The sequence below is a fragment of the Cryptomeria japonica genome, unplaced genomic scaffold (genome assembly GCF_030272615.1).
Source record: "Cryptomeria japonica unplaced genomic scaffold, Sugi_1.0 HiC_scaffold_20, whole genome shotgun sequence".
Lineage (NCBI taxonomy): Eukaryota > Viridiplantae > Streptophyta > Pinopsida > Cupressales > Cupressaceae > Cryptomeria > Cryptomeria japonica.
In genome coordinates this window covers 2,007,236-2,025,000 of record NW_026728842.1, presented here as the reverse complement: position 1 = coordinate 2,025,000, position 17,765 = coordinate 2,007,236, and the positions used below count along the sequence as shown (strand labels likewise).

General features: G+C 60.6%; 2 non-coding genes across 2 annotated transcripts; both read right to left on the bottom strand.

Moving 5' to 3' along the window:
- Nucleotides 1–4,132: 4,132 nt before the first annotated feature.
- On the bottom strand, nt 4,133–4,251 carry LOC131860868 (5S ribosomal RNA). The gene has a single exon (XR_009359952.1). It is a non-coding gene; the product is annotated as a 5S ribosomal RNA (ribosomal RNA).
- A 5,915-nt stretch (nt 4,252–10,166) lies between these two features.
- LOC131860867 (5S ribosomal RNA) lies at nt 10,167–10,285 on the bottom strand. Its single transcript, XR_009359951.1, has one exon. It is a non-coding gene; the product is annotated as a 5S ribosomal RNA (ribosomal RNA).
- Nucleotides 10,286–17,765: the final 7,480 nt, after the last annotated feature.

The following is a 17,765-nucleotide window of genomic DNA, read 5'->3' as shown; positions in this document are numbered from 1 at the left end:
CGCACAACTTGCCTGGGCTGCGCACCAGGAAGGGCTCAAGATGGCACCCGCGTTCCGTTTTTTTCACTATCTTTCAGAACGGAAATTTTAAAATATCGTTTTTTTTTGCCTTTTCTGGAAATTAGTGAAGGCAGCGCATCAAAGGTGCGCAACGCTGGTGCGAACCTGGGAGCGCTCCGATGTGTGCTCCAAGGTGCGGCGTGCACGAAGTCGGAGCCCGGTTTGCCCCGGGTGCGCCCTGGTGGGCACCATGGTGCGCACCAAGGAGCGCTCCGAAGTGTGCTCCAAGGTGCGGCCTGCACGAAGTCGGAGCCCGGTTTGCCCCGGGCGTGCACCGCGGGTGGGCACCTTGGTGCGCATGCCTTGCCTGGGCTGCGCACCAGGGCGGGCTCAAGATGGCACCCGCGTTCCGTTTTTTTCACTATCTTTCAAAACGGAAATTTTAAAATCTCATTTTTTTTTGCCTTTTCTGGAAATTAGTGAAGGCAGCGCATCAAAGGTGCGCACCTCGCTGCCCACCACGGTGCGCAACGCCGGTGGGCACCCGGGAGTGCTTCGAAGTGTGCTCCAAGGTGCTGCGTGCACGTTGTCGGAGCCCGGTTTGCCCCGGGTGCGCACCTCGCGTGCACCTTCGTCGGGGTGGGCACCTTGGCTGGGTTTGCCCCGGCTGCGCTCCGAAGCGGGGTTATTGGAGCGCCGCCTCTTTTTTTGTCGGAGCGTTTGGTGGGGTTTCTCGCATTGGCTCTTCCCAGGCCCGGTTGCCACCCTGGCGCGCACGAAGTCGGAAGTAGGGTTAATTGCCCGGGTGCGCACCTTTGCCAGGGTGGGCACCTTACCTGGGCTGTGCACCAGGGCGGGCTCAAGATGGCACCCGCGTTCCGTTTTTTTCACTATCTTTCAAAACGGAAATTTTAAAATCTCCTCTTTTTTTTGCCTTTTCTGGAAATTAGTGAAGGCAGCGCATCAAAGGTGCGCACCTCGCTGCCCACCTTGGTGTGCTCTGAGGTGCGCACCCGGGAGCGCTACGAAGTGTGCTCCAAGGTGCGGCGTGCACGTTGTCGGAGCCCGGTTTGCCCCGGGTGCGCACCTCGCCTGCACCTTGGCCGGGGTGGGCACCCTGGCTGGGTTTGCCCAGGGTGCGCTCCGAAGCGGGGTTACTGGAGCGCCCCCTCTTTTTTTGTCAGAGCGTTTGGTGGGGTTTCTCGCATTGGCTCTTCCCAGGCCCGGTTGTTGGGTGCGCTCCCACCCTGGCGCGCGCGAAGTTGGAAGTTGGGTTAATTGCCCGGGCGCGCACCTTCGCCAGGGTGGGCACCTTGGTGCGCACACCTTGGCTGGGCTGCGCACCAGGGCGGGCTCAAGATGGCACCAGCATTCCCTTTTTCTCACTATCTTTCAAAACGGAAATTTTAAAATCTCGTTTTTTTTTGCCTTTTATGGAAATTAGTGAAGGCATCGCATCAAAGGTGCGCACCTCGCTGCCCACCTTGGTGTGCTCCGAGGTGCCCACCACGGTGCGCTCCGAGGTGCCCACCACGGTGCGCAACGCCGGTGCGAACCCGGGAGCGCCCCGATGTGTGCTCCAAGGTGCGGCGTGCACGAAGCCGGACCCCGGTTTGCCCCGGGTGCGCACCTCGCGTGCACCTTGGTGCGCACACCTTGGCTGGGTTGCGCGGCCTGGTGGGCACCATGGTGCGCACCAAGGAGCGCTCCGAAGTGTGCTCCAAGGTGCGGCGTGCACGAAGTCCTAGCCCGGTTTGCCCCGGGTGCGCACCTTCGCCGCGGTGGGCACCATGGCGTGCACGAAGTCGGAGCCCGGTTTGCCCCGGGTGCGCACCTCGCGTGCACCTTCGCCGGGGTGGGCACCTCGGCTGGGTTGCGCGCCCTGGTGCGCACCAAGGAGCGCTCCGAAGTGTGCTCCAAGGTGCGGCGTGCACGAAGTCGGAGCCCGGTTTGCCCCGGGTGCGCACCTTCGCCGCGGTGGGCACCCTGGTGCGCACCATGGCGTGCACGAAGTCGGAGCCCGGTTTGCCCCGGGTGCGCACCTCGCGTGCACCTTCGGCGGGGTTGCGCGCCCTGGTGCGCACCAAGGAGCGCTCCGAAGTGTGCTCCAAGGTGCGGCGTGCACGAAGTCGGAGCCCGGTTTGCCCCGGGTGCGCACCTCGCGTGCACCTTCGGCGGGGTTGCGCGCCCTGGTGGGCACCATGGTGCGCACCAAGGAGCGCTCCGAAGTGTGCTCCAAGGTGCGGCGTGCACGAAGTCGGAGCCCGGTTTGCCCCGGGTGCGCACCTCGCGTGCACCTTCGCCGCGGTGGGCACCATGGCGTGCACGAAGTCGGAGCCCGGTTTGCCCCGGGTGCGCACCTCGCGTGCACCTTCGCCGGGGTGGGCACCTCGGCTGGGTTGCGCGCCCTGGTGCGCACCAAGGAGCGCTCCGAAGTGTGCTCCAAGGTGCGGCGTGCACGAAGTCGGAGCCCGGTTTGCCCCGGGTGCGCACCTCGCGTGCACCTTCGCCGCGGTGGGCACCATGGCGTGCACGAAGTCGGAGCCCGGTTTGCCCCGGGTGCGCACCCCACGTGCACCTTCGCCGGGGTGGGCACCTCGGCTGGGTTGCGCGCCCTGGTGCGCACCAAGGAGCGCTCCGAAGTGTGCTCCAAGGTGCGGCGTGCACGAAGTCGGAGCCCGGTTTGCCCCGGGTGCGCACCTCGCGTGCACCTTCGCCGCGGTGGGCACCTTGGCTGGGTTGGGCACCATTGAGCGCTCCGAAGTGTGCTCCAAGGTGCGCACCATGGCCCTCCAAGGTGCGCAGCATGGCGTGCACGAAGTCGGAGCCCGGTTTGCCCCGGGTGCGCACCTCGCGTGCACCTTCGCCAGGGTGGGCACCTCGGTGCGCACACCTTCTCAATGTTTTCTTGCCTTTTCTGGAAATTGGTGAAGGCAGCGCATCAAAGGTGCGCACCTCGGTGTGCTCCGAGGTGCGAACCCGAGAGCGCTCCGAGGTGCCCACGAAGTCGAAAGTCGGGTTAATTGCATTGTTTTCCCCGGGTGCGCTCCGAGGTGCGCAACATCGGTGCGCACCAAGGAGGGCTCCGAAGTGTGCTCCAAGGTGCGCACGATTCGGAGCTCGGTTTGCCCGGGGTGCGCACACCTTGGCTGGGTTGCGCACCCTTTGTGCGCTCCAAGGTGCGCACGAAGTCGGAGCTCGGTTTGCCCCGGGTGCGCACCTTCGCCAGGGTGCGCACCTTGATGCGCACGCCTTGGCTGGGCTGCGCACCTTGGTGGGCGCCATGGTGCGCACCTTTCGTGCGCTCCAAGGTGCGCACGAAGTCGGAGCTCGGTTTGCCCCGGGTGCGCACCTTGGTGGGCGCCATGGTGCACTCCGAGGTGCCCAAGATTGGTGCGCACCAAGGAGCGCTCCGAAGTGCGCTCCAAGGTGCGCAGGTGCGCGCGAAGTCGAAAGTTGGGTTAATTGTCCGGTTTGCCTCGGGTGCGCACCTTGCGTGCACCTTCGCCAGGGTGGGCGCCTTGGTGCGCACACCTTGGCTGGGCTGCGCACCCGGGCGCGCACACCTTGGCACCCGCGTTTCCTTCATTTTAAATTTTTTTTTTTTACAATCTCTCAAGTGGGAAATTCTATAATCTCAACTTTTTTTGCCTTTTCAGGAAACTTTTGAATGGAGCGCATCATTGGTGCGCTCCGAAGTGTGCTCCAAGGTGCGCACCTCTGGTGTGCTCCAAAGCTCTCTCCAGCTGCGTGCACCTGCCCCGGCCGCGCACCCGGCCCCGCCCAGCTTCGCTCACCTGTCCCGGGCGTCTGGTGCGGAACCTTAGAGTAAGAAACATCACCGTGCACCTTGGCCAACGTGCGCGACTCGACCGAGCGCGCACTGGCCGAGGTGCACACCGATTTCACCTGGGTGCGCGCGCAGCACCTCGGGCGCACCGGGGTGCGCGCACAACGCCCGGGTTGCACCGTGGCCTGTGTGCTCGGGGCGCCTCGGGTGCGCGCTCGGTGTCGCCCCCGCGCGCGCGGTAGTGCGGGCAGCGCACCCCGGCCCGGCCCGGCCCCGACGAGAACGCAAACGGGCAAAAGGTTTATTCAAATAGCATTGCGACGCCCGGCGAAAAACTAAAAAAGGGTGCAACACCGGGACTTCCCGGGAGGTCACCCATCCCAGTACTACTCCGGCCCAAGCGCGCTTAACTGCGGAGTTCTGATGGGATCCGGTGCACTAACGCTGGTATGATCGCACCCGTTATGAGCTTGTCGCAGTGTGTACTTAGCAAACCGCGACCCACGTGCGAATCCACCCCGGCCACCCACCCCCGTCGAGGTGCACACCCTCCCTCGCGAAGTGCGCCCCGTTCGCCAAGTGTGAGCCCTGCCCGGGTGCGCGCACCTTGCTAGGGCGTCGGGTGTGCACCCGGCCCGGCCTACGTGCGTGCACCTGGACGGGGCGTCGTGTGCGTGCAGTGTCCCGTCTGCAACGCGGTGCCCACACACCACCTCGGGCGCAACGACCTGCGCTCACATGTGGGCCGAGTGCACCTTGGTGCATGTTCGGGGCGCCTCGGGTGCACGCTCGATCTTGCCCCGGTGCACCAAGGCGCTCGGTTTGCCCCGGGTGCGCACTTGGTGCAAGGTGGGCACCCAAAATAGGGATCAAGCACCAAAACACAAGTTTCGGGATGCAAAATGGGACCCAAGGACCACAAATGCGTTCCAAGACCCATGATGGGTCCACGAGAACAAAAATGTGTTCCGAGACTTAATAAACAAATATTGGGTTTTAGGAGAAGAAACATGCTCTGATGCCCAAAACGAGAATCGACCCCGAAAAGGCCACAGGCCAAAAGTGGGATGCGAGACAAAAAAAAATGGGACCCGAGGACCAAAATTGGGTTCCCAGGTCGAAGACAGGGCAACCGGACAAGAAACGACCTCTAAGGCTCGAAATGAGTCCCGACGACTAAAACTTGACAAGAAGCACCCATCAGGCACCCAACTCGACACCCATGGGATGCCGACCCACCCGGGCTTCCACCTAGCACACCTTGGCACCCACCCACCCTCGCACCCAACCTCGCACCCAACTTAGCACCTTTGAACCCACATTGGCACTCACCCTGACCCTGGCACCTTGGAACCCACATTGGCACTCACCTTGACCCTGGCACCCACCTTTGCACTCACCTTGGGACCCACCCTGGCTCCCACCTCGGCACCCACCCAGACACCCACCTTGGTTCCTTGGCACCCACCTTGGATCCTTGGCACCCACCCCGACACCCACCTTGGCACGCAACTTGGCTACTTGCCACCCACCTTGGCTCCTTGACGCCCACCCCGACAACCACCCCGTGACCTACCCTGGCTAGGGTTGGTGCACACCCACCCTGGTGCCCACCTTGGCACCCACCCCATGACCCACCTTGGCACGCACCTTAGTACCCACCCCGTTACCCACCCTAGGACCCACCCCGTGACCCACCTTGGCCAGGGTGGGTGCCTTGGTGCGCACAACTTGCCTGGGCTGCACACCAGGGCGGGCTCAAGATGGCACCCGCGTTCCGTTTTTTTCACTATCTTTCAAAACGGAAATTTTAAAATCTCGTTTTTTTTTTTTTTTTGCCTTTTCTGGAAATTAGTGAAGGCAGCGCATCAAAGGTGCGCAATGCTGGTGCGAACCCGGGAGCGCTCCGATGTGTGCTCCAAGGTGCGGCGTGCACGAAGTCCGAGCCCGGCTTGCCCCGGGTGCGCACCTCGCGTGCACCTTCGCCGGGGTGAGCACCTTGGCTGGGTTGCGCGCCCTGGTGCGCACCAAGGAGCGCTCTGAAGTGTGCTCCAAGGTGCGGCGTGCACGAAGTCGGAGCTCGGTTTGCCCCGGGTGTGCACCTCGGGTGCGCACCTCGCGTGCACCTTCGCTGCGGTGGGCACCTTGGCTGGGTTGCGCGCCTTGGTGGGCACCATGCAGTGCACGAAGTCGGAGCCCGGTTTGCCCCGGGCGCGCACCTCCGCCAGGGTGGGCACCTTGGTGCGCACAACTTGCCTGGGCTGCGCACCAGGAAGGGCTCAAGATGGCACCCGCGTTCCGTTTTTTTCACTATCTTTCAGAACGGAAATTTTAAAATATCATTTTTTTTTGCCTTTTCTGGAAATTAGTGAAGGCAGCGCATCAAAGGTGCGCAACGCTGGTGCGAACCTGGGAGCGCTCCGATGTGTGCTCCAAGGTGCGGCGTGCACGAAGTCGGAGCCCGGTTTGCCCCGGGTGCGCCCTGGTGGGCACCATGGTGCGCACCAAGGAGCGCTCCGAAGTGTGCTCCAAGGTGCGGCCTGCACGAAGTCGGAGCCCGGTTTGCCCCGGGCGTGCACCGCGGGTGGGCACCTTGGTGCGCATGCCTTGCCTGGGCTGCGCACCAGGGCGGGCTCAAGATGGCACCCGCGTTCCGTTTTTTTCACTATCTTTCAAAACGGAAATTTTAAAATCTCATTTTTTTTTGCCTTTTCTGGAAATTAGTGAAGGCAGCGCATCAAAGGTGCGCACCTCGCTGCCCACCACGGTGCGCAACGCCGGTGGGCACCCGGGAGTGCTTCGAAGTGTGCTCCAAGGTGCTGCGTGCACGTTGTCGGAGCCCGGTTTGCCCCGGGTGCGCACCTCGCGTGCACCTTCGTCGGGGTGGGCACCTTGGCTGGGTTTGCCCCGGCTGCGCTCCGAAGCGGGGTTATTGGAGCGCCGCCTCTTTTTTTGTCGGAGCGTTTGGTGGGGTTTCTCGCATTGGCTCTTCCCAGGCCCGGTTGCCACCCTGGCGCGCACGAAGTCGGAAGTAGGGTTAATTGCCCGGGTGCGCACCTTTGCCAGGGTGGGCACCTTACCTGGGCTGTGCACCAGGGCGGGCTCAAGATGGCACCCGCGTTCCGTTTTTTTCACTATCTTTCAAAACGGAAATTTTAAAATCTCCTCTTTTTTTTGCCTTTTCTGGAAATTAGTGAAGGCAGCGCATCAAAGGTGCGCACCTCGCTGCCCACCTTGGTGTGCTCTGAGGTGCGCACCCGGGAGCGCTACGAAGTGTGCTCCAAGGTGCGGCGTGCACGTTGTCGGAGCCCGGTTTGCCCCGGGTGCGCACCTCGCCTGCACCTTGGCCGGGGTGGGCACCCTGGCTGGGTTTGCCCAGGGTGCGCTCCGAAGCGGGGTTACTGGAGCGCCCCCTCTTTTTTTGTCAGAGCGTTTGGTGGGGTTTCTCGCATTGGCTCTTCCCAGGCCCGGTTGTTGGGTGCGCTCCCACCCTGGCGCGCGCGAAGTTGGAAGTTGGGTTAATTGCCCGGGCGCGCACCTTCGCCAGGGTGGGCACCTTGGTGCGCACACCTTGGCTGGGCTGCGCACCAGGGCGGGCTCAAGATGGCACCAGCATTCCCTTTTTCTCACTATCTTTCAAAACGGAAATTTTAAAATCTCGTTTTTTTTTGCCTTTTATGGAAATTAGTGAAGGCATCGCATCAAAGGTGCGCACCTCGCTGCCCACCTTGGTGTGCTCCGAGGTGCCCACCACGGTGCGCTCCGAGGTGCCCACCACGGTGCGCAACGCCGGTGCGAACCCGGGAGCGCCCCGATGTGTGCTCCAAGGTGCGGCGTGCACGAAGCCGGACCCCGGTTTGCCCCGGGTGCGCACCTCGCGTGCACCTTGGTGCGCACACCTTGGCTGGGTTGCGCGGCCTGGTGGGCACCATGGTGCGCACCAAGGAGCGCTCCGAAGTGTGCTCCAAGGTGCGGCGTGCACGAAGTCCTAGCCCGGTTTGCCCCGGGTGCGCACCTTCGCCGCGGTGGGCACCATGGCGTGCACGAAGTCGGAGCCCGGTTTGCCCCGGGTGCGCACCTCGCGTGCACCTTCGCCGGGGTGGGCACCTCGGCTGGGTTGCGCGCCCTGGTGCGCACCAAGGAGCGCTCCGAAGTGTGCTCCAAGGTGCGGCGTGCACGAAGTCGGAGCCCGGTTTGCCCCGGGTGCGCACCTTCGCCGCGGTGGGCACCCTGGTGCGCACCATGGCGTGCACGAAGTCGGAGCCCGGTTTGCCCCGGGTGCGCACCTCGCGTGCACCTTCGGCGGGGTTGCGCGCCCTGGTGCGCACCAAGGAGCGCTCCGAAGTGTGCTCCAAGGTGCGGCGTGCACGAAGTCGGAGCCCGGTTTGCCCCGGGTGCGCACCTCGCGTGCACCTTCGGCGGGGTTGCGCGCCCTGGTGGGCACCATGGTGCGCACCAAGGAGCGCTCCGAAGTGTGCTCCAAGGTGCGGCGTGCACGAAGTCGGAGCCCGGTTTGCCCCGGGTGCGCACCTCGCGTGCACCTTCGCCGCGGTGGGCACCATGGCGTGCACGAAGTCGGAGCCCGGTTTGCCCCGGGTGCGCACCTCGCGTGCACCTTCGCCGGGGTGGGCACCTCGGCTGGGTTGCGCGCCCTGGTGCGCACCAAGGAGCGCTCCGAAGTGTGCTCCAAGGTGCGGCGTGCACGAAGTCGGAGCCCGGTTTGCCCCGGGTGCGCACCTCGCGTGCACCTTCGCCGCGGTGGGCACCATGGCGTGCACGAAGTCGGAGCCCGGTTTGCCCCGGGTGCGCACCCCGCGTGCACCTTCGCCGGGGTGGGCACCTCGGCTGGGTTGCGCGCCCTGGTGCGCACCAAGGAGCGCTCCGAAGTGTGCTCCAAGGTGCGGCGTGCACGAAGTCGGAGCCCGGTTTGCCCCGGGTGCGCACCTCGCGTGCACCTTCGCCGCGGTGGGCACCTTGGCTGGGTTGGGCACCATTGAGCGCTCCGAAGTGTGCTCCAAGGTGCGCACCATGGCCCTCCAAGGTGCGCAGCATGGCGTGCACGAAGTCGGAGCCCGGTTTGCCCCGGGTGCGCACCTCGCGTGCACCTTCGCCAGGGTGGGCACCTCGGTGCGCACACCTTCTCAATGTTTTCTTGCCTTTTCTGGAAATTGGTGAAGGCAGCGCATCAAAGGTGCGCACCTCGGTGTGCTCCGAGGTGCGAACCCGAGAGCGCTCCGAGGTGCCCACGAAGTCGAAAGTCGGGTTAATTGCATTGTTTTCCCCGGGTGCGCTCCGAGGTGCGCAACATCGGTGCGCACCAAGGAGGGCTCCGAAGTGTGCTCCAAGGTGCGCACGATTCGGAGCTCGGTTTGCCCGGGGTGCGCACACCTTGGCTGGGTTGCGCACCCTTTGTGCGCTCCAAGGTGCGCACGAAGTCGGAGCTCGGTTTGCCCCGGGTGCGCACCTTCGCCAGGGTGCGCACCTTGATGCGCACGCCTTGGCTGGGCTGCGCACCTTGGTGGGCGCCATGGTGCGCACCTTTCGTGCGCTCCAAGGTGCGCACGAAGTCGGAGCTCGGTTTGCCCCGGGTGCGCACCTTGGTGGGCGCCATGGTGCACTCCGAGGTGCCCAAGATTGGTGCGCACCAAGGAGCGCTCCGAAGTGCGCTCCAAGGTGCGCAGGTGCGCGCGAAGTCGAAAGTTGGGTTAATTGTCCGGTTTGCCTCGGGTGCGCACCTTGTGTGCACCTTCGCCAGGGTGGGCGCCTTGGTGCGCACACCTTGGCTGGGCTGCGCACCCGGGCGCGCACACCTTGGCACCCGCGTTTCCTTCATTTTAAATTTTTTTTTTTTACAATCTCTCAAGTGGGAAATTCTATAATCTCAACTTTTTTTGCCTTTTCAGGAAACTTTTGAATGGAGCGCATCATTGGTGCGCTCCGAAGTGTGCTCCAAGGTGCGCACCTCTGGTGTGCTCCAAAGCTCTCTCCAGCTGCGTGCACCTGCCCCGGCCGCGCACCCGGCCCCGCCCAGCTTCGCTCACCTGTCCCGGGCGTCTGGTGCGGAACCTTAGAGTAAGAAACATCACCGTGCACCTTGGCCAACGTGCGCGACTCGACCGAGCGCGCACTGGCCGAGGTGCACACCGATTTCACCTGGGTGCGCGCGCAGCACCTCGGGCGCACCGGGGTGCGCGCACAACGCCCGGGTTGCACCGTGGCCTGTGTGCTCGGGGCGCCTCGGGTGCGCGCTCGGTGTCGCCCCCGCGCGCGCGGTAGTGCGGGCAGCGCACCCCGGCCCGGCCCGGCCCCGACGAGAACGCAAACGGGCAAAAGGTTTATTCAAATAGCATTGCGACGCCCGGCGAAAAACTAAAAAAGGGTGCAACACCGGGACTTCCCGGGAGGTCACCCATCCCAGTACTACTCCGGCCCAAGCGCGCTTAACTGCGGAGTTCTGATGGGATCCGGTGCACTAACGCTGGTATGATCGCACCCGTTATGAGCTTGTCGCAGTGTGTACTTAGCAAACCGCGACCCACGTGCGAATCCACCCCGGCCACCCACCCCCGTCGAGGTGCACACCCTCCCTCGCGAAGTGCGCCCCGTTCGCCAAGTGTGAGCCCTGCCCGGGTGCGCGCACCTTGCTAGGGCGTCGGGTGTGCACCCGGCCCGGCCTACGTGCGTGCACCTGGACGGGGCGTCGTGTGCGTGCAGTGTCCCGTCTGCAACGCGGTGCCCACACACCACCTCGGGCGCAACGACCTGCGCTCACATGTGGGCCGAGTGCACCTTGGTGCATGTTCGGGGCGCCTCGGGTGCACGCTCGATCTTGCCCCGGTGCACCAAGGCGCTCGGTTTGCCCCGGGTGCGCACTTGGTGCAAGGTGGGCACCCAAAATAGGGATCAAGCACCAAAACACAAGTTTCGGGATGCAAAATGGGACCCAAGGACCACAAATGCGTTCCAAGACCCATGATGGGTCCACGAGAACAAAAATGTGTTCCGAGACTTAATAAACAAATATTGGGTTTTAGGAGAAGAAACATGCTCTGATGCCCAAAACGAGAATCGACCCCGAAAAGGCCACAGGCCAAAAGTGGGATGCGAGACAAAAAAAAATGGGACCCGAGGACCAAAATTGGGTTCCCAGGTCGAAGACAGGGCAACCGGACAAGAAACGACCTCTAAGGCTCGAAATGAGTCCCGACGACTAAAACTTGACAAGAAGCACCCATCAGGCACCCAACTCGACACCCATGGGATGCCGACCCACCCGGGCTTCCACCTAGCACACCTTGGCACCCACCCACCCTCGCACCCAACCTCGCACCCAACTTAGCACCTTTGAACCCACATTGGCACTCACCCTGACCCTGGCACCTTGGAACCCACATTGGCACTCACCTTGACCCTGGCACCCACCTTTGCACTCACCTTGGGACCCACCCTGGCTCCCACCTCGGCACCCACCCAGACACCCACCTTGGTTCCTTGGCACCCACCTTGGATCCTTGGCACCCACCCCGACACCCACCTTGGCACGCAACTTGGCTACTTGCCACCCACCTTGGCTCCTTGACGCCCACCCCGACAACCACCCCGTGACCTACCCTGGCTAGGGTTGGTGCACACCCACCCTGGTGCCCACCTTGGCACCCACCCCATGACCCACCTTGGCACGCACCTTAGTACCCACCCCGTTACCCACCCTAGGACCCACCCCGTGACCCACCTTGGCCAGGGTGGGTGCACCCACCCTGGTGCCCACCTTGGCACCCACCCATCCTAGCACCCAGCCTGTGACCGGGCTTGGAACCCAACCTTGCACCCGTCTTGGCCAGTGTGGGTGCGCACCCATCCTGGCACCCACGTTGTGACACACCCTTTAACCCACGCACCCTAGCAGCCACGTTGGCACCCACCTTGGAACACAACCTAGCAACTTGGCACCCACCCCGTGACCCACCTTGGCATCCACCATAGCAGTCGCCCACTTGGCACCCACCTTGGAACCCAAGTTGGCACCCACCTCGGCACCCACCTTGACACTTGTGGACCCACCTTGCCACTCACCCTAGCATCGACCCATCCTAGCACCCACCCTGGCACCTTTGCACCCTAGCACTCACCCATCCTAGCACCTAACCTGTGACCCACCTTGACACTCACCCTCGCACCCACCTTGGAACCCAACCTAGCACCCACCCACCCTGACACCAACCCTAGCACCTACCCACCCTTGCACCCACCCTGTGACCCATCTTGGCACCCACCCATCCTACCACTCAACCTATCACCCACCTTCTCACCCACCTTGGCATCCACCTTAGCACCCACCCACACTGGCACCTTGGCACCCACCTCGGGCAAGGTGGGTGCACACCCACCCTGACACCCAATTTAGAACCAACCGAGCATGTTACCCACCTTGGCACCCACATTGCAGCCCACCCTAGTACCCACCCTATGACCCACATTGGCATCCACACCCTAGCACCCAGGCACCTCGACACCCGCCTTGACACGCACCCTAGCACTAAACCTGTGACCCACCTTGGAACTCACCCTAGAACCCACCCACCCTGTGAACCACCTTGGCATCCACCTTAGCACCCACCCACCTTGGCACCCACTCTAGCACTCACCCATCCTAACACCCAACTTGTTACCCACCTTGGCACCCGCCCTCGCGTCCACCTTGAAACCCACCCTAGCACCCACCCACGCAGGAGCCCACCTTGGCACCCAACCTAACACCCACGCATCCTGGCACCCAACTTGTGACCCACCTTGGAACCCACCCTAGTACCCACCTTTGAACCCACTATATCACCAACCCACCTTGGCACCCACCCTATGACCCTCTTTGGAATCCACCCTAGCACGCACCCACCCTGGCACCCACCATGGAGCGCACCCTAGCACCCACCCACCTCGGCACGCACCTCAACACCCACCTTGGTGTGCGCACTGCGCCAACCTCTCAAAGACCCTATGTGGTGCGCTCCAAAGTGTACACCTTTGGTGCGCTCCAAGGTGCGCACCTTTGGTGCACACCGAGGTGCACACCAAAGTGTGCACCGAGGTGAGCACCAAAGTGCACTCCAAGGTGCACACCAAGGCGTGCACCTTTGGTGCGGTCAATGCAAACGAATTCGGAAGTTGGGGTCGATGTCCTAATCGCTGCTGCAGACTACACGTATGAGAATCGGACAAATAGCTTTATATAGGGGAGGTGTTGCGTTTGATGGGTCGACTCCCCTGGTTGTGTGCACTGCACCAACTTCAAAGACCCTGTCTTGTTTAAGAAGTCAAAAGTTGGGGTGGATGTCCTAATCATTGCTGCAGTCTACGCATGTATGAGAATCAGACAAATAGCTTATATAGGGGAGGTGTTGCATTCGGTGGGTTGACTCCCCTGGTTGTGCGCACTGCGCCAACCTCAAAGACCCCGCATAGCAGAAGAAGTCGGAAGTCGGATTTTGGTGAGCACCAAGGCGTGCACCTTTGGTGCGGTCAACGCAGACGAATTCAGAAGTTGGGGTGGATGTCCTAATCGTTGTTGTAGGCTACACATGTATGAGAATCAGACAAATAGCTTATATAGGGGAGGTGTTGGGTTTGATGGGTCAACTCCCTTGGTTGTGCGCATTACGCCAACCTCAAAGACCTTGTTTTCGTTAAGAAGTCAAAAGTTGGGGTCAATGTCCTAATGGCTCCTGTAGGCTACACATGTATGAGAATCGGACAAATAGCTTATATAGGGGAGGTGTTGGGTTTGATGGGTCGACTCCCCTGGTTGTGCGCATTACGTCAACCTCAAAGACCTTGTTTTCGTTAAGAAGTCAAAAGTTGGGGTCGATGTCCTAATTGCTCCTGTAGACTACACATGTATGAGAATCAGACAAATAGCTTATATAGGGGAGGTGTTGGGTTTGATGGGTTGACTCCCCTAGTTGTTCGCATTACACCAACCTCAAAGACCTTGTTTTCGTTTAGAAGCCGAAAGTTGGGGTCGATGTCCTAATTGCTCCTGCAGGCTACGCATGTATGAGAATCAGACAAATAGCTTATATAGGGGAGGTGTTGGGTTTGATGGGTCGACTCCCCTGGTTGTGCGCATTGCGCCAACCTCAAAGACCCTGCATTGCGGATGAAGTCGAAAGTCAGAGTTTGGTGTGCTACAAGGTGTGGTCGAAGGTGCTCACCTAGGTGTGCACCTTTGGAGCGCAGGAAAAGTGCCCTCCAAAAGTGCGCACCTTTGGAGTGCACAAAAGTGCCCTCCAAAAGTGCGCACCTTTGGAGCGCACAAAAGTGCCCTCCAAAAAGTGCCCTCCAAAAGTGCGCACCTTTGGAGCGCACAAAAGTGCCCTCCAAAAAGTGCCCTCCAAAAGTGCGCACCTTTGGAGTGCAGAAAAGTGCCCTCCAAAAAGTGCCCTCCAAAAGTGTGCACCTTTGGAGTGCACAAAAGTGCCCTCCAAAAGTGCGCACCTTTGGAGCGCAGAAAAGTGCCCTCCAAAAAGTGCCCTCCAAAAGTGCGCACCTTTGGAGCGCAGAAAAGTGCCCTCCAAAAAGTGCCCTCCAAAAGTGCGCACCTTTGGAGCGCAGAAAAGTGCCCTCCAAAAAGTGCCCTCCAAAAGTGCGCACCTTTGGAGCGCAGAAAAGTGCCCTCCAAAAAGTGCCCTCCAAAAGTGCGCACCTTTGGAGCGCACAAAAGTGCCCTCCAAAAAGTGCCCTCCAAAAGTGCGCACCTTTGGAGCGCACAAAAGTGCCCTCCAAAAGTGCGCACTTTTGGTGCGCACCAAGGCGCTGGTTCGGTCGTTGCAGGCGAGTTCGGAAGTTGGGGTCGATGTCCTGAGCGGAGGTGCAAACTACACAGGTGTCGGAATCGGACAAATAGCTTATATAGGGGAGGTGTATGCTTCGATGGGTCGACTCCCCAGGTTGAGCGCACCGCGCCAACCTCAAAGACCCTACGGTATGGATGAAGTCGGAAGTTGGGTCCGATGACCGATTCGATTAGTAGGTATGCTCATGAGGTCGGAATTTGGGTCCGATGACCTGCCATGTGCAGGAAGGCGAATGTTGGCACTGTGCGTTGCAAGGTGCACACCAAGGTGCTGGTGCGGTCTTTTTAGTCGAGTTCGGAAGTTGGGGTCGATGTCCTGATCGGAGGTGCAAGCTACACAGGTGTGGGAATCGGACAAATAGCTTATATAGGGGAGGTGTATGCTTCGTTGGGTCGACTCCCCGGGTTGAGCGCACCGCGCCAACCTCAAAGACCCTACGGTATGGATGAAGTCGGAAGTTGGGTCCGATGACCGATTCGATATGTAGGCATACTCGCGAGGTCGGAATTTGGGTCCGATGACCTGCCATGTGCAGGAAGGCGAATGTTGGCACTGTGCGTTGCAAGGTGCGCACCAAGGCGCTGGTTCGGTCGTTGCAGGCGAGTTCGGAAGTTGGGGTCGATGTCCTGATCGGAGGTGCAAACTACACAGGTGTGGGAATCGGACAAATAGCTTATATAGGGGAGGTGTATGCTTCGTTGGGTCGACTCCCCGGGTTGAGCGCACCGCGCCAACCTCAAAGACCCTACGGTATGGATGAAGTCGGAAGTTGTGTCCGATGACCGATTCGATATGTAGGCATACTCGCGAGGTCGGAATTTGGGTCCGATGACCTGCCATGTGCAGGAAGGCGAATGTTGGGACTGTGCGTCGCAAGGTGCGCACCAAGGCGCTGGTGCCGTCGTTGCAGTCGAGTTCGGAAGTTGGGGTCGATGTCCTGGTCAGAGGTGCAAACTACACAGGTGTGGGAATCGGACAAATAGCTTATATAGGGGAGGTGTATGCTTCGATGGGTCGACTCCCCGGGTTGAGCGCACCGCGCCAACCTCAAAGACCCTACAGTATGGATGAAGTCGGAAGTTGGGTCCGATGACCGATTCGATACGTAGGCATATTGGTGAGGTCTGAATTTGTGTCCGATGACCTGCCATGCGCAGGAAGGCGGAATTTGGGTCCGATGACCGAGTTGATGGCGTGCCATGCGCAGAAAGGCGGAATTTGGGTCCGATGACCGAGTTGATGTTGATGGCCCGCCATGCACAGGAAGGCGGAATTTGGGTCCGATGACCGATTTGAAGGCGTGCCATGCGCAGAAAGGCGGAGTTTGGGTCCGATGACCGAGTTGATATTGATGGCCCGCCATGCGCAGGAAGGCGGAATTTGGGTCCGATGACCTGACATACGCATGGAGTCCGACTCGGGGGCCGATGTTCGATTCGATGACTTGCATTGTGGGTAAAGTCGGAAGTTGTGGTCTTTGACCCGATTCGATGACCAGACTTCGGCTGCTTGAGAATCGGACAAATAACTTATATAGGGGAGGTAGTGTTCTCGAGCATCCTCCCCCCGTGCCCGTTTATGTCGATTGATGCTGGTGCTCGACTGGTTGGAGCGCTCGGATGCAAAAATCTTGCACCAGGATTTATCGATTGTGATGGACACGGCAAGTCTCCTGATTGCTATGCAGGAGCTCATCGTGAATCTCTATGCGGCCTTGGTATGGACTCGACCTGCGGAATGGTTCGGCAATGGTAGTCGCTCCAACACGTCCTTGCAATGGCCACAGAGGTGATTCGACTAGAGCTCCAGTCTAGCTTTTGGGTTGCTTGGCGGACTGGTATAGCCGCGATCGAGTTCCGGCCATGAACGTTTTAGATAGCTCTTGGGCTTTCTGGGACGGAAGTCGGAAGTTTGGGCTGTTGTCCGATTTGATGACCATTCTTCGGATGTGTGAGAATCGGACAAATAACTTATATAGGGGACTGTGTTGTCTCACGCAGCCCCCTCCGTGCCCCTCTATCTCGACCGATGTTGGTGCTTGAAAGGGTTGGGATCGCTCGGATTTATAAACGTGCACCACCATTTGTCGAGTGTGAGGGACGCGGCAGGTCTCCTAAATGCTATACGGGCGCTCTCTGAGAATCTCTATCCGGCCTCGACACAGACTAGTCTTGCTGAATGGTTTGGCACTGGTAGTCGATCCAACACGTCGTTGTTGTGGCCGCCTAGGCGATTCGATTCGAGCCCCCGTCTAGCTTTTGGGTTGCTTGGCGGATTTTGCCCTATCCGCAAGTGAGCTCGGTCCCTAAACGTTCGAGAAACCCGATTGCTATGCGCCGACTCTCTTTCTTGCGAGCCTCCATCTAGCTTTTGGGTCTCTACGGAACGGAAGTCGGAATCTGGGACCGTTGTTTGATTCGACGAGGCAGACTACGGTTGTGCGAGAATCGGACAAATAACTTATATAGGGGAGGTGTTGACTGGAGCATTCTCCCCCGTGCCCCTCTAACTCGACCAATGCTGGCGCTCGAACGGTGGTAGCGCTCGGATTTTCGTTGAGCGCCAGCATTGGTCGATTTAGAGGGGCATGCGAGATTCCCGAATGCTATGCGAGGGCTCTAACGGAAATGTCTATTGGTTTCGGTATGGATGCAATTGCGAGTGGTTCGGCAAAGGTAGTCGTTCCGATGCGTCCATGTCGTGGCCAAATCGATAATTCGATTTGAGCCCTCGTATAGCATTTGGGTCTCTCGATGTGATTCCGCATTCCAGTCCCTTTGGGCACTGCTTGAGCCGCATCCCAGGGGGTTCCCTTCCCAATAATCTGCCTCGCAACCCGATTGCTATGCGGTGAGGCTCCTCGGCCGCCTCGGAACTATCTGTGTATCAGACGCATCGCGGGATAAGGGGTTGGCAACGGTAGTCGCCCCAAGCGCGTCCGATGCTTGGACCATTCCGAGGCGGCCCTGAAGCCTCTTCCGTCTAGCCGTTGGGTCCTTCTCGCCGCATCCCTTGCCTCGCACCCCGATTGCTATGCGGTGAGGCTCCTCGGCCGCCTTGGAACTATCTGTGTATCAGACGCATCGCGGGATAAGGGGTTGTCACTGGTAGTCGCCCCAAGCGCG